Below are 16221 nucleotides of genomic sequence, written 5' to 3'. Positions count from 1 at the left end.
GAGCAAAGGAGGTCTAGAGAGGCTGTGAGAGGGATGTCTGGGTGAATAAGTTTATTAGCTGAGGTGGGAGGTTTATGTGCATAAGTGCACCTATGAGAGCCTAAAAGAAATGAAAGTGTGTGCGTGCATGTGCGTGTAAGAGTGGGAGAGAGGGAGAGGGAGAGGGAGGGAGAGAGAGAGAGAGAGAGAGAGAGAGAGGAATAGACAGTGAGAGGGTGTGTGTATGTGTGTATGCATATTAGAGCACTCGTTAGGTCGGTATCCAGCCATTGCAATCAGCAGTAATCCTGACTCAGCATCAATTATGACCCCATTAGTCACAAACCCCTACTGGTGTATATACACACACACACGCACACAAACTTTGAACACACACATGCACAACCAGCCAGATGGACGCCTCCTCTCATTAGTGTGTATGCACTGCACTTTATAGCTGCACAGCTTCACAGATACAACATGTAACACGAAGAATGTCATACTTCATACTGCTGCCAATTAGGGCTGGACGATTTTGTATAAATATCTAATTGCATTTTATTTATTTTTTTGACAGGAACTGCAATTGCAAAATCGTTATACAAATTTTCATTCGATAAACACATTTAAAATGATCACTGTGTGATATTTGTGCAGATCTGTGAGAGACAAAGATGCTCCCTTCAGTGTGTAGAATAAGATGTGTATAGGTCAAGACAGTAATTCATCTAAAATGATATTTTGTCATCGGAGCCTCCTGCGATTTGAATATTGCAGCAGGCCGTACAATAGAGGTAATAACCACTGGTTAAAAAAGGTGTACTGTACATAAAACTAGTTGATATGGCACATGTTTTTTTTAACTTCATTAAAATCTATGATTGAGGTGTAACATATAACAAAAACCCCGCCAGCTTTCATTCAAACTCAAACTAAACATTTTAAAATAAGCTTAATAATCATGCTTGTTGATACATGATAGCATTAGGATGACCTTCTTATCTAATTGAAAAAAACACAATAGATGCATTTAAGTAAATGTGTGCACACATTAAAACTTCAGTGAGATTTTCCAGCCCGGAAAATATATAAACAACAAGCTTATGTCACTTCAATATGATTTTTGCAAAGCTCATCTGCTATTAGATGACTTAGGTTTGATATGTACAGTATAATCAGCCAACTCCATCTTAACAGTGTGACATTCAGTTGCTTAAAAGGAGACCTTGACACACCATGTGTGTTTACCATCAACAGTTTAGAACTTTGATGTCAAGAGACACAGACAAACACACAAAGCAACTCAGCCTGAATGACAGACATGCAGTACGGGCGTGGAGGCCACGGTTGTGTATGTGTGGGTGCATGCATGCACTTATGTAGAAGGGAAAGGATCAATAATAAACAACAAATACGGCTGCATCAACAAATATAGAATCACACACATTCAAGCGGACAGCTCTTCTTAAAGGGACATTTTAAAGGTAGCGTAGCGCGCTGTACTGCTGACAGTGAAAAGGTCAAAGGTCAAAAGTCAAAGGTTACGGCCCAGTCAGCAGGAGTGAACGCCAGAGGAGACCTCACCTCATTTAGACTAAATGAGATGAGGTCTAAACGCAGAAGTTCAATTCTTCATCTTAACTGGGAATCAAATTGATTCAATTTATTGATTTTCAGAAAGTTACTTAAGACTTTTTAAGATTTATTTGATTATTTGAGTGCAAGACACCTGAGGTCACACGATATCTACTTCACAAATGTGAACTTTGCAGCAGTTCCCATTTGGTTGCCTTCTTTGTTTCATACGGGCTACGTATTATTAACATTATGCAAACAGACAGGGATCTCAAACGCAAATGACCGTGGAGCCACTGAGTATTTAGTCTGGTCAGTAAGGGGCCAGTCAATGAACATGATGGAACAACATATACTGTAGTTCACATTAACAATGTATTTGTGATGCAAAACTAATCTATTACTAAAAAAATAACTCAATTACAACTTGATATTAAGTGGCGGGCCACATGAAATGGATCAAAGGGCCGCATGTGGCCCGTGGGCCTTGAATTTAAGACCTAGACTAGTGCTGCAACCATTAATTGATTATTAATCCATTACTAAATCAGTCCCTTTGTCCAAAAACAGATTTATAACCATCATAACTCCAGCGTGACACTGACCAACTACCCCCTGCCATTAATTAATCCCAAATAAAGATGCCTTTATGCACATACTAATATTTTGGCTGTACTTTTTTAATTATGTCATGATGTGTGTGTCTATGTCAAAGGTCACAGGAAGTATGTATCGCTCACTGTATGTGTGTGTGTGTGTGTGTGCATGTGTGACCTCATGCCCCACATCCTGACAGGAAAAACCAGTGAGCGGAGCGCTGGACCCCGGGGTGTCAATCAGAGATTCAGATTGACAGACGCGTTAGCTAACACTGCTCTCACATTCACCCACACACTCTCTCCCTCTCAGGCGTCTTTCACTTCCTCTGTCTGTCTCCGTCTCCTCTTCTCCACCTCCTCTCTGTCCCTCTGTCCTCCCTCCTTCCTTTTTGTTGTCTGTCTCACAGCCTGTGTCTCTTCATCCACATTCTGCTATTAGTCAATTACCCCCCCCTTCTTCTTTTCTTCTATCACTCCATCCATCTTCCACCCTGCGTCTCCTATCTCTCTGACAGATGGGAGCCTCAAACCATTCCTGTTTCTGCTCTCCGTCTCTCAATTCATCTCCCCTCTGACGTCTTCTGGCTATGTCCACAGTACATAATGCCTCATTCATACATGTACGCATGCTAACTACATCACAATCGAACGACAGAAGGGCCATTGCAATGTTTACAACGACCATCACGGGACAAATTAAATGATCCTTCAAACGGCAGTTTTTTAGTCAAACAAACCTTCACTTTCGGTGGTGCCATGCATGACTTTTAAAGACAGCAATAATGCCCCAGGTCAAACTCGGAAAGTTATCCCACACTAGTTAGGGTGTCCCGACAGCTGAGGGGTTAGGGGGCCGAGCACATGCAGCGGGTCACAGTTCAACTCTGTCCACCCTTGCCCTTCAGTGCATGCATCTCCCCAATTCACTCGCCCTGTTCCCTGTCTCTTCGACACCATGACCATCTAAAAAAATAAAACTGAATGCACTTCTCATGGTGTTCATCTGTGTTTTTTCAAATCTGCTCTCAAGGATTGTTCGTTTTTAAATTTGACACAAACAATTTCACACCAGTCAGCTTCTTGTTCAGCTGCAGCAAAACATTTATCCTCACAAATACATGCAGTTTCTTGTCATCTTCGCGGCAGTAAAAAAATCAAAGCGATCACACACACACTTACTTAATAATCAACCAATCATGCAATATAAGGGCAACTGTTTCTACGCCACTTCTGACACAGTGGAAATTTAACTGGACTGAGTCAGTTCATTCACTCTTATTAACCATTCTCATATATCTTTAAATGGTAAAATGGCAGAGACTGTGAGCAGGAACATTGTGAAGCTGAGCCATGATTTAATGACATGAGGTGTCCAGATTGTTCCGACACTGCTGCCAGCATTGTCGTCACTGACAGTTTAACACAGTGTGAACCTGACCACCAGTACAACACCGACAAGACATGCATGGTGGTGTGATTGCAGGGCTGCATTAGAATATCAAGTCACGGCGAGAAGGAAAACAGAGAGGAATCTGTATTTCCTATCAAGTGATGATTTGGCTCTGTGAATAACGCAGAATGTGTTTGTAACGTAGCACTCGGTGCTGCGTACCAGTGTGCTGATTCTAATGCATACCTCATAAGTGTCGAGAGGCAGGGGCAAATTACTGCTGATGTGATAAAAATCCGTCCTCAAAGGAGGAGAAACGTGGTGTACTACGTGTTGGACGATAATGGTTTTAAATCTCTCCTACCTGTAGCCACATGCCCCCACACCGGTACAATCCAACACCTTGGGTCGATTTGATTCATGGGTATTTTTGGCCTTGCACAACAACATGCAGTTGCACTTTATGTGCAAGCGCTTGATAACACACAGCTGTTGATTTATGCGTTTAAAGGCTGGTTTGTGTCGGGTCAACACAGACTCTGCACCGTAGTCTTTGTGAGAGGACTGAACAAGTGCTCTGCACCGCTGCGGGCGCACAGAAAAGAAGGAAAAATAAAGTCTTTAAATATCACGCACGTTTTTAAACTTGAGGGAGGTGGGAAAAAGCAGTGAGAATTGAAGAGTTAAAAGTGCAATGGAAAACACACTCATTGAAAAAAAAAAAAAAAGGATCACATGACTGAAAACGCCTCTCCACCTTCTGCATTTCACTGCAGTGGAAAAATGGAGAAATGGCATGATGCGGTGGAAAAGAGGCGGCATGAGTGGACCGATGAGTAAACCCCAATACTGTGTGACGTCATATTTCATAAAAGCAAATGTGACGACAATCATAATAAAAATAAATATAGGAAATTGCTTGGCACACTTCACTTACTTCCACCTACTGCCCATGATGCCATTAGTTGCTTAGCAGCATTGAATGGAAACAAACATGAATGCACTTCTTTCGAAAAAACTATTTTCAGTACATTTTGATAAAAACCAAGCTAATGTTGACTGAAAGTGAGCTGATCGTGCTGGAGTTGGAGGTAAATGCTGGAGGAGATGTTTTGTATAATAGCTCAGCTGATGGAGGTAGAAGGAAGGTGATTCTAAGCATAAAATAAGCATACATGTAGAACTGATACAATTACTCGATTAATCGATTATTGATTGATTGCTAAATGAATCGTCAACTATTTTGATAATCGATTTATCCGTGCGAAGCTTTTTTCATGATTAAAACAAGATTCCCGACTGTTTCAGCTTCTTGAATATAAATATTTTCTGGTTTCTTTGCTCCAGATAACAAAAAAAAAGAATTAGAAACTGAATCATTTTGGTTAGTGTACAGAACAAGACATTTGAGAACGTTTTCTGACTATGGCCCACGCGATGACTCGATTCATTGAGAAAATAATCGACAGATTAATCGATTATGAAAATAATCGTTAGTTGCAGCTCTAGACGTGAGCAAGGCTCACTTGATTGCTGTGGAATTTGCCTTTCATTAAAGTAGCTTTTCCTGACATTTGTAATGTTGTATGGTGGCTAAATACACACAGACACACATTTTCCCCATTGCCAATTAAGTTAAATTCTCCTACAAACAAAGACTCACTGCTGTTCTTTCAGTAAATGTAAACAATCAGTCAAAACATTTAATTCAATAAATCATGACTCGCCGAGCACAAATTGTACACGCGAGAAAATGATGTCAAATGTTCCAAATGTTGTACCACTAATACATTATATAATTCTATTTTAGTGAGGAAAGAGGTTTCCATCACGGCAGTATATTAATGACTCCTACAGGCACATACATGTGCGCATACATGTTCTGAAGCAGTGAGGCAGGGCTTTGAAGATGGATGTGTGTTGTCTCTTGGGGGCCATTAAAGAGTGTGAATGCTCTATTAGTAGGTTAAACACACTGGGTGACTCTTCAGTCTCAACTTTAACCCCTCACAAGGCCCACTGCGCTTCACTCTAGTGAGGGAGCAGTTTTTAAACAAAAATGTAAGATCAAGAAATCCTCGCATTCTCACAGCCAAACTAATTGGATTCTGGTCAAGTGTGAGAGCCAGTGAGTTTTGCCTGGAACTGACAGTATGGATTCAGCTGCGTGTGTAACTCTCTGAGTTTATGCTTCTGTGTGATTGTTTTTGTGTGTGTGTGTGTGTGTGTAGGTGAAAAACAGAGCAAAGGAGAGAAAAGCTCAGATATATCTGAGCAGAGAGGCATTCTGTCAAACTATATCCAGAGACTGCTTTAAAAAACATTGTGTAACCTCTTGTTCTGTTCTATTCTACACTCTCTTTGCGTCTTCCTGACTTTTTCCCTCATTGTACGCTCTCCTGCATTATCTTCCCTTTTCTCATCCCTTTCTTTGCCCTCCTCCTCTGATTCCACTCCCCCAAGCCGCTCATGTTCTTCATCTCCCTATGTACTGCTCCATCTTCCATCTGCTTCTCCCTCTCTCCCGCCCTGCATCGCTTTCCTTTCCTCTCAACACCTGACAGAGGCAGGATCCAGCAGTAAATCTCCTAAAGCACAGTGATACACCATCGTTCACACCACAAAGCTGGAGAGAAGGAGTGAAAAGGGGAGGGGGGGGGGGGGGGGGTTTGAGAGAGGGAGACATTTAAGTGTTAGTTTGCTGAGAAGAGGAGCAAAAGATACAAGATAACAAAAAGACAAACAGACACAAAATGGCCTGAGAAGTTGGCGGTGGCAGTGGCGGTTGGTGGGGGGGCAGACACTGATGGAGGTGCAAAAAAGAGTGATGGAAGAGACGTGAGGAAGGGAGATAAAGACACAAGCTTCCACATAACTCAAAGACCCATGAGACAGTAGTCCATCCATGCACACACACACATACACGACATGCGCGACGTGATTAAGACTCCCCGTTAGCAAGGAGACATCCTTCCTGTGTCTGCAGAGTGGGACATATCGGGCTACGCTCCTTTGGGCAGAAAAGTCTCAACTTATGAAGAACCACCGCTCAGCGTTCCAACACCTCAATTTAGTTCCCCATGAATATGTCAGCCAGTGCAGATACTGTGTATACGTGTGAGCCAATACGACGGCACTTATTTCACATTTGTGATGTCAGATTGTGTCTATTCTTAGTCACGGAAACATTCCTATTGCCTATTTTTATAAATGAGTTGACACTTAAGTCTACACTTGAATTCATTTGTCAGTCTGCGAGGTTTGGATTGTCTCTCTCTCTCTCTCTCTCTCTCTCTCTCTCTCTCTCTCTCTCTGTGTGTGTGTGTGTGTGTGCGTTTCTGAGACAGCGGGCTGGGTAGAGTGTCCATAGTCAGTGGTTTATGGCTGCTGAGGTCTGATTACATTGGTGCGATGGAGGGGTGAGCAGACTGGTGGTTCTATCTGTCTTCTGTGTGGCTGAGAGAACAGACACACGGCGAATGGTGATGGCTCAGCCAGAGACACTTGGCCTGCCTCCCAGAGATTTCACAGGGATAGAGTCACATAATGGATTCACACAAGAAAATGCATGCATGATTCATACTTGATTTGTGAGTTCCATGTCTGTCACTGAAGAATATGATTATTTAAGTTAAAAGTTTTTGAGCCACGCTTGCTGGCAGAGTCGTGAAACAAAAGCGTCTCACGCGCAACCCCCCCGTTTATTATCATAATATATAGTGCACGTCCAGTGACCCCTAACAATCAAGTCCGGATCAGGGGTTTATATAATAATAATTTATCATTCGGCGCTTACCTGACTATGCCTCCAGGAGCTGAAAGCTCTTGATTTATGCTCCTGAGCCCAAAGAATGTCACGTAAAGGTATTTACTGCGGAAGTAAACTTCACAAGTCGGTGTAACGACGAGTTACACTTCCGCTTAGATGTTTACATGTTAAATGTGTTTGGTATCTTACTCAATAATTTAAGTACAACCTAATTCCCCAGAAATGATAAATTATTTATATATTCTATATCATATTATTTATATTTACCATCATGCCTTATAATGAGTGATGCCGTATAATACTTGATCGTAAAATTCAAACAAACTTTGTTGTACATATATATAAATACAGTATAATGTGGTATGGAATGAAGTAGAGATAGCATGAAAGTGTGCACAAGTAAAAAGGAGTGTAAGAAGGAGAAGGAAGAGGAGGCTAAGTGTTGTCACATTTATTGAAAAGTAGACCCTTTGTGCTCTGGGAGTTTGAACAACGTAGAAAGGAGGGGGGGAAAGGGACAAAGATGGGCCCGATAGATGAGCGCGTGTAAGAGAGTGACGTTTTGAGAGATGAGAAAGAGGACGAAGAAAAAAGGAAAATAAATAGACATAAAACCCAGGATGAATGGGACGAGGGGTGAGATGGAGAAGAGACAGTGGGAGACGGAGCTGGAAAGATGGACAGTGATGTATGGGTGTACTGGGTAGTTCAGCACAGTGAGTACAGCACAGGGTTATTCCCATGTGTGCGCCATGTATGGAATAAGAGAGAGCAATGTGGTGTAAAGTGATGAGGGAGGTCTCAGATGCCTGATGTTGTTTTTGTTCACTTCCAGTGTTTCTCCAAGAATCACCTTCAACCAGTCACTTAAGTGTGCGTTTGTGTTCGAGAGCGAGACGGAGAAAGAGAGAAGAAGATGACAATACAGGTGGGGAGCAAAAGTGAGAAAAGAAGAGGAAGATAACGACGATGACTCGTGTGTGCGTGCATGTGTTAATGTGCGACTGCATGAGTGCGTGAACGTGACTTTACGTGAATCCTAAATGTGGATGAAAACCAAGGCTTTAGGCTTTTAATCAGCCCCATCTGAGCGCTGTGCGGGGACTCAGAGAAGCTTTCATGTAGAGTTCTCTTTCTCTCGCTCCCTAACACACACACACACACACACACACACACACACACACACACACACACAAAGCATTCCCTCATGCTTCCTGTGCTAAATTTACACCTACCATGAGAACAGAGAAATGGGGGGGCGGCGGCAACGAGGTGCAAGGCAAGGTAAGGGAGTAAAGACGGAACAGTAACGGAAGAAGGGTAGAGGACAGAAGTGTGGAGACGGTGGGTGGAGGGAAGTGCACTGAGAAAGCACAGGAGAGGTGACAGAATTGTAGACAGAAATGAGGAGGAGGCAAATGTAAAAAGAGGAGAGGAGAGGAGAGGAGAGGAGAGGAGAGGAGAGGTGAGGGCCAAATTTGATTTAGTGTCGGGCAAGAAAGATGAAGAGAAGGAGGGATGGAGAGAGTTGGATAGACAGAGAGAGGAGGGGAGGGAGAAGGACAGTGGTATATTAGTCAAGGTGTCCAGTCTATGTATTGCCTGCTGTGCAATACCACCCCTCTGATTTACTCTGCTGAGTGACTGATGAGAGGGAGGAAGAGAGGGAGGGATGCAGAGATGAAGGGATGAGAGAGGAGGGAGGTCTCGCAACGAGCGTTTAGGCCAAATTAACGGCACCTCATAAATTAGACTAACAGCCAAACTGGAAGGGGCTGGAGGGGAGGGGCTGTGGACATATACATATGTGTGCGTGTGTGTTTACGTGTGTGCATACAAGTAAGTGTGTGTGTGTGCACGCATGTGAATGATGACATGGCAAGAGAGAACAATTTGAACCAGTGCAAACAGATTACTCTCCGATGAAGTACTTGATATCCAGCCGCTCGCCCGTACAAACACAATCTTGCATTGATTACCACACGTATCACAGCGTATCCTGCTGCATGATACACTCATAAAGTCAGACGGCGAGGCGACCATACACACACACACACACGCGGAGGATGCTGATTTTCGGCTGCCCACCCTGGTGATATATTGCTGATTGGAATTGCACTTCCTTCTTTGCATAAGGTTGTTGACATGGTCTGTCCAGTAAATTTGGCGATTGTGGTTATTTGTGACCATGTCTCTGGAAAACGGTGTTCATAAATAAATCGAAATGAGCAGATGCAGTTTTTTTTTATATAAGTAAAGGCCTTGTGATTTGAGTTTTTTTTTTGTTTTTTTTAAACTACATACTAACTATTTTACATTGATATGAAACGAGTAAATGTTCACTATCAAAGTTCCTTCTTTATTTTCCCTTTAACATCTGCTCCTGCCAAGAAAGGCATGAGTACTATTTTAATGGTTGTGCACAAAGTATGTTTTGACAAATGGAAATTGACTGAAAATTATAAAAAAAAGTGAACAGTGACATTTAGTCTTTAGCCGCATTGGATTTCTCAATATTTCACCTAAATGTTACACTACAACAGACAATCTCTTATCATTGCAGAGAGAAAGTGGCTCGCAAGGTTCCACGTTCACTCTGTAATTGTTTTTAAACATGACGGAGCATGCACTGATCTACTGAAAGCCATTGACAATAAAGCACAAACCCTATGTCATTGCATTGTTTCAAATTGGGATTTCTATTTGAAAGCAATTAATTGTTCAGCCCGAGCAGATTAAGGACGACACACAGCACACTGTTACTGCTGACATTAATCCACAGAGCAATTATGCTTCCAAAACAAATTTGGCATTCCAAAAAAATACACAGTACACATATATATATTTAGGAGATGGTGCTTCTGAATGAGGATTTTCAGTTCAGACAAGGTTCTCGGGGTAATACTACAATAATGTAACCCAGTCGCTCCATCTTTATGTGTGTTTTTCTCCTCCTACTCCAGCTTCACGTAGTGTAAAACCTCCCTCATAAATTATATTTATGTCACTGCCTTTAAATTCTATAGAAATGTTAACTCTCCCACAAGTGCAGGCAATTGCCGATTGCTGTGTGATTACAGCAGAGCTTGACTGATACTAATAGAACCCCCTCCCACCACACACACACACACACACACACACACACACACACAGACACACACAGACACACACAGACACACAGACCAATCTTGGCAGTGTAGAGTTGATGCTGAGAGTGATTAAAGTGGCGTGCGCCTGAGTGTGTCACCTGGGTGCAGCTGTATCTTAAATCAGGACAGTGAGGCTCAGATTGGGTATTGACTGGCCCGCAGAAGTCTCCATCCATCACACTGAGAAACGATAGCACAGATGTAGCCATATACCACTGATGTTGCTCACCGGCAGGCTGTGAGTGAGCTAAGGTTAGGGTTGTGGCATGACCCGTGATTGATGCCTGCGTGGTAAGCAGACAGAGAGGCCCGTCTCACGGGCAGACGCGGACTGACGGGCAACGCATCTGCTCGCCGAGATATGGAAAACACACGTTCAGAAGTTGACGCGCGAGCGGACGTACCTGGGACAAACAAAGGTTGACAGACACATATGTTGCACTTAGTGTCAGAGATAAGAATTCCCTTTCTGGCTCTGTCCTGTTGTCTCTCACTCTCAGTGGCACATGCTCACATATACAGACGTACCACTCTGTCTTGAGGGCCTGAGCAGCATCTTTTGACTGTGTGCCTAATGATAATAAATGAGCCATCATGGGTGGATAGGGAGGCACTAAGTCATCCCCTTCATCGACAGGAGGAAGACTGGGAGCCCCAAGGTCACCCCACTGTCAGCATCACTCTCTCTAACGACTCCTCAGTCCTCATGCGCACATGCATACATGTACAGGCCGGGAAAGTGAACCGTGCCATGCTCACAGTCACATGACGCTGGCACACACATTCATACACAGAGCACACCAGAGACCACCTGCCTGGGGAAACTGCTTTAAGAAAGTTCACTCTTCTTGATAAATCTTATTACCTTCTCCAGGGAGGTTATGTTTTTGGTCATGTTTGTCTGTTTGTCTTCGATTTTGATCATATTTTCTGTGGATGTAGGTTATGGCCACAGGAAGAAACAATTAGATTTTGGTGGTGATCCAGATATGGCTTACCACTTGATTGTATTGATAGTCTGGGAAACTGAGCAGCCTTGGTGGAGGTTCGCACTCTCTCAGTGTTGTAGTTTTTGTTGCAACAACTTGTTTTTGTTTTGTTTTTAGCCATACTTCATTTTAGGAATTGATTTCCACCAAGAAATGAAATACTGTAACATTCAAGGTAAAGCATACTGAACCCTGATTGTGTACGGCAGAGATTCTAGAGGTGTAAAAAGTTAGTGGCAACTTTTACCTCATTTTTCCTGTCTCCTTAATCACTTTGTTACCCCTGCATTTAATTATTCAAACTCTGAGGATGTAATGAACCCAAGGTTGGAAACCACTACTCTACACTACTAATTTGAAGAAACCATTATTATAAATAATTGGCAATTTGCTTGGTTTTCTCAGAAGAACACGTTAATAGAAATGAACTATTTTCCAGTTATCTGTTAGCAACCCTGCACAGAGTACAGTTTTTTCCTTAATCAAAACAATATAGAAATAGATCAGCTGAGAGACAAGCAGTGCATAACTGAATCGTGTCTTTATAAAAGCCACCCCCTTACCCTCCTGATTTCTGTCCCTAATGAGCTGCCACATAACTGTCATCTCTCAAGAGGCACGGATCAGAATTTGAGTCCAAAGAAGAGGGCCAAGTAAATTCTTCCTGCCAAGAGACACAAACAAAAGAAGTCCAAACCAGTGCAATATATTAACGCTGTACTAAAAATGTAAGTTTGTGGAAGAGTGGAGGCATCAGAAGATGCGTTGGAGAACAGGAAGGTAGCGTCTTCACTTTCAACTATGGGGATTCTTTTCTCTCTCTCACTCTCTCTCACACACACACACACACATGCACAAATAAAGATTACACATGCACACATATACATCCATGAACACACACGCACAGGTTGCAAGTTGAGACTGGAGCTGTAGAAAGCTAATTTGCACCACATTGAAATGCATCTCAATTAAAGAGAAACACATCGAGGTGCCAAGGGAGGAGAGAGGAGAGAGATGTGAGAGAATGGGAGGGAGGAGCGGGGTGTGAAACAGATAGTGTGTGAGAGTATGAGAGTATTGGTGAGGGGGAGTGAGGGGGGCCTCCACTGTATTTGGCAAGAGAAGAAGGAAGGGAGGGAGGGAGGGAGACAGAGAAAGAGAGAGAGAGTGCAGGAAAGAGAGAGTGTTTTCATCTCCCTCTCTTGGAAAAACATGTCATTTTGGGATGAATCCGTTTTAGAAAGGGTGTTAGGAGGTTGCGGCTCAGCTAAAATCCTAACTAACTTCAACCTCGTTATCACCAGCTCTTTGGTTTGGTGCCTGCACTCTGGGGTTGTCCCTGCTAGAACTCTGAATATATCCACATATCTGTGCCTGTGTGTGTGTGTGTGTCCACTATTGTTTAAAACCAAAGCCATGTACTGTACAGTAGAAATTGTGGGCCAAGATCCCCTGCAGCGACCCAGGTTGGATTCCACCCGCATGTCCCCCCCCCCCCCCCCCCCCCACACACACACCTATTGTCCTGTCTAATAATGGCGGGGGGGGAGAAAATCTTTAAAATGATGGTAGATGTGCACAATAAGGTGTGAAGGCAAGTGTGACTGCAGGGCGTCATCAAGGTATTTTTGGAGAACGTAGCTTTGATTGCCATATTTGTCCATGTTAAAAACGAGATAATGTGCGTAAGTGCATTTCAGCGTCTATGTGCCTATTATATATGATTTGGTAACTGCATCTGTGAGAACAAACAACAACAGGATGAAAGAGAAAACACACACACACACACAATCTGTCACATGAAAAAAAAAGAAAAAAAAGAAGCAGGACTGGCTTTGTATGCCGCTACCATTCTGCATAGACTGTCATGTTCTTAAAAGTGCAATCATGTTGCCAGCCTCTCCACTTCAACAACACTGAGTACAACCATTCTTTCATGTTGTCAAGTGATACTCAGCTTGTCTGTTTCTTACAAGCGCACTTAAACTGGTATTTGCCTCTGCTCCAACATTCATTAACTCACACAGCTCTTAGACTGAAGAGCATTCTGGGAAATCAAGTCCTTTTGATCTTATTCCAGTCTTCACTGTACCAGCACTTATTACTATGCGATTACCCCGCAACTTTATAACCAGTATCAGCAATGCTCAGTTGATCAGTATTATAAGCGTCATTAGAAAGAGCTGCAGTCACACAACCTCAAACCCACACTCACACTCATCCTCGTCACTTTCACCAGCTTTCAGCGACATGACATCATCTGAGAATACAAACTGATGGGGGTTGCTGAGGCTAAATGACTGGTGCGTTGCATGATTGTCGAGCCACGTCTACAACGAGGTTCAAATTCTCTCCTGGAACATATGTGTGATTCCCCAGCGTGAGACTCATCTGAGGAGAGTACGGGAGCCAAATTGAGAAGGGATGATGTGGACAGTCTCCCAATGAAACAAATTTCCCGTTGATAAGTTATTACTTTTACCTTGACTGTAGCTATAGAAACATGGAAATATTAAATAGCCAAAGCTCAAATGATTTCACAACAGCTTCTGGTCCACGGGCATTATGTGGCACAACGAAGCCTCAACATGCCAGTCTGACAATTTCCCCCTCTCGTCATATAAGATGGTCTCATTTGTGTTCAAGTGTGGGGTTTTGTTTGCTCGGTCCTCTTTGCCCTGCCCTTGTTTGTCTTGCAACTGTATAGTTAAGTTAAAATAAGCGTGGGGCCCTCTTTCATATAAATCTCCTGCTGGTGGCAAGCTGGTGACATCCAGAAGAACCAACAGTTTCTCAGTGACAGCTCGATATATAAATATATATCCGAAAAGAGAAACTGCTTACATGGGTTTTCCTTTTCCTCCAATACTTTGAGTTAGCATAAGCTCTCTCTCTCTCTCTCTCTGTGTGTGTGTGTGTGTCCCTTTCACTGCATACACTTGACTGAGCACACACACACACACTTCTTAGTACATGCTTCACAATGACGGCCAACTATACTGTACATGGATAATAAAACACATCAGCAAACTGCTCTGACATCCTCCACTGGCACTTTGTCATGCCCTTTGTGTCTTTACGGCCCCTCAGTCTGGCCTGGGCGACACCGCTTCTATACGCCTTTAAGCGGCCCCTCCGCCGTGCATGAACTGACAGATCGAGTTGTCATTGCATTAAGTAGGGACTCGCTATTAGTGCAAATGGTGGCACATAACCAGATAATCGGCTGTGGACAGCAAGTGTGGCTATGTAGGAGGTGAGATGCTAACGGATGGTGTGTGGGAGAGTAATGTTTTATCTTAGAGGAAGTGTGATATCTCCATTATAGACAGCCTTAATTGATAAACAGGACAATAAAAGCAGCAAATGGCCCCATAGATTTCTGCCTACAGCATAGCCAGCAATACTGTAGGGCTGTCACAATCTACATAAAAACCCTTAATATGGAGTAATGGCATTGACAATAATAGCATATTAACTAGAGGCTTTAGAGCGAGTATCAGACAATGTCATCATTGTAGAGAAATAAAAGACTAATAAAAGCTCTCATAAAAGGAGAGAAGCTTCCCTGAGGGATCCCTAAAATGTTCCTTTCTTCTCACCATCCTCACTCCCTCACCTCACCCCGCCTCCTTCACCCAGACCGGCTGTATTTTACTATCTCCACCCCACAGTGAGAGGAATACAGGTTGGTACAATTGTCGCAATTGGCCACGTTTAATTCCCATGCATAATAAGCTACAACTTCCCAGCGACCGGGGTGAAGGAAATTATAAAATGTCTTTCTGCAGCTCACATATCACACATGTGCAATTCATTTAATAAAACATAAACGATTCTTTGATGGTGATCATTTAAGAGTAGACACAAATGTGCACTTTGCAAAAAAAAAAATTGGTGGAGGGTAAAAAAAAAGAAAAGAAATGGAAAATATGATAGAAATCGAGCAACAATTTAGGCAAAAAAAAAAGTGCTCACCACAATGTCCGGATGAGAGCTCGGTGTACGGAGAATCCCGAGGAGTTTCCCTTGTCTTTCTTCAGCCCAAGTTGAAGCCAGCTCCCACAGTCCCGCCTGAACTGAACTGCGAAAGGGTAAGAGGATGAGAACACACACACACACACTCAGAGACATAGAAAGCACGTTATAGTCCACAGACGCTCACACACAAACACAAACACACACACACACACACACACAGGCGGCAATCGAGGTCAGCCCCACGCTCACTCCACTCCCCACACACACACACACACACACAGAAAGTACATCAATAATTACACACGTTTAGCTCACTAATGTGGAGCGATACCTTTTAAATGAGACGGGATGACCACCGGAGAGTGAAGGAGGCGGAAAAAGAAGCGGGCAAGGCAGCGGCTGTCAGATTTGACTTCAAACTGATGCTGACGATGCGCACCGAGATAAGCTCCGGATGGGGGAGAGGGAGAGAGAGAGAGAGAGCGAGAGAGAGAGAGAGACTGAGAGCGAGACTGAGAGAGAGAGAGAGCAGATGTGCAGTAGAGACAGGTCCAGAGGATTGAATTAGAAAAACCACAGCACTTAAAAGTTATTCAACTAGGTCAAGATATGAAACACAAACCACTTACGACATAAAGTATCTCACCTGAGAGTATCCAGTCACACGTCATCGCTAATCTCAAGCACGTTACAAGTCAAGTCTCATGAATATAGAAGATGAAGACGATTTCCCAGATATTTCACATTTAAATGTTTTTTTGTTGAGGTTTTTTGAAACACTGTATTACTC

General features: G+C 43.0%; 1 protein-coding gene across 15 annotated transcripts in view; it reads right to left on the bottom strand.

The window, feature by feature from the left end:
* The window catches only part of ptprdb (protein tyrosine phosphatase receptor type Db), a 155614-nt gene extending 139712 nt beyond the window's left edge, over nt 1-15902 (bottom strand). For all 15 annotated transcript variants that reach the window (XM_058640363.1, XM_058640364.1, XM_058640376.1 and 12 more), the window contains exons 1-2: nt 15763-15902; nt 15429-15534 (exon numbers count right to left, since the gene is read on the bottom strand). The gene's annotated coding sequence lies outside the window, so the exon portion shown is untranslated. The remainder of the gene's footprint in view (nt 1-15428; nt 15535-15762) is intronic.
* Between the last annotated feature and the right edge of the window lie 319 nt (nt 15903-16221).

This window comes from Solea solea, chromosome 10 (assembly GCF_958295425.1).
Source record: "Solea solea chromosome 10, fSolSol10.1, whole genome shotgun sequence".
NCBI lineage: Eukaryota > Metazoa > Chordata > Actinopteri > Pleuronectiformes > Soleidae > Solea > Solea solea.
This window is presented reverse-complemented; position numbering and strand designations above follow the sequence as displayed.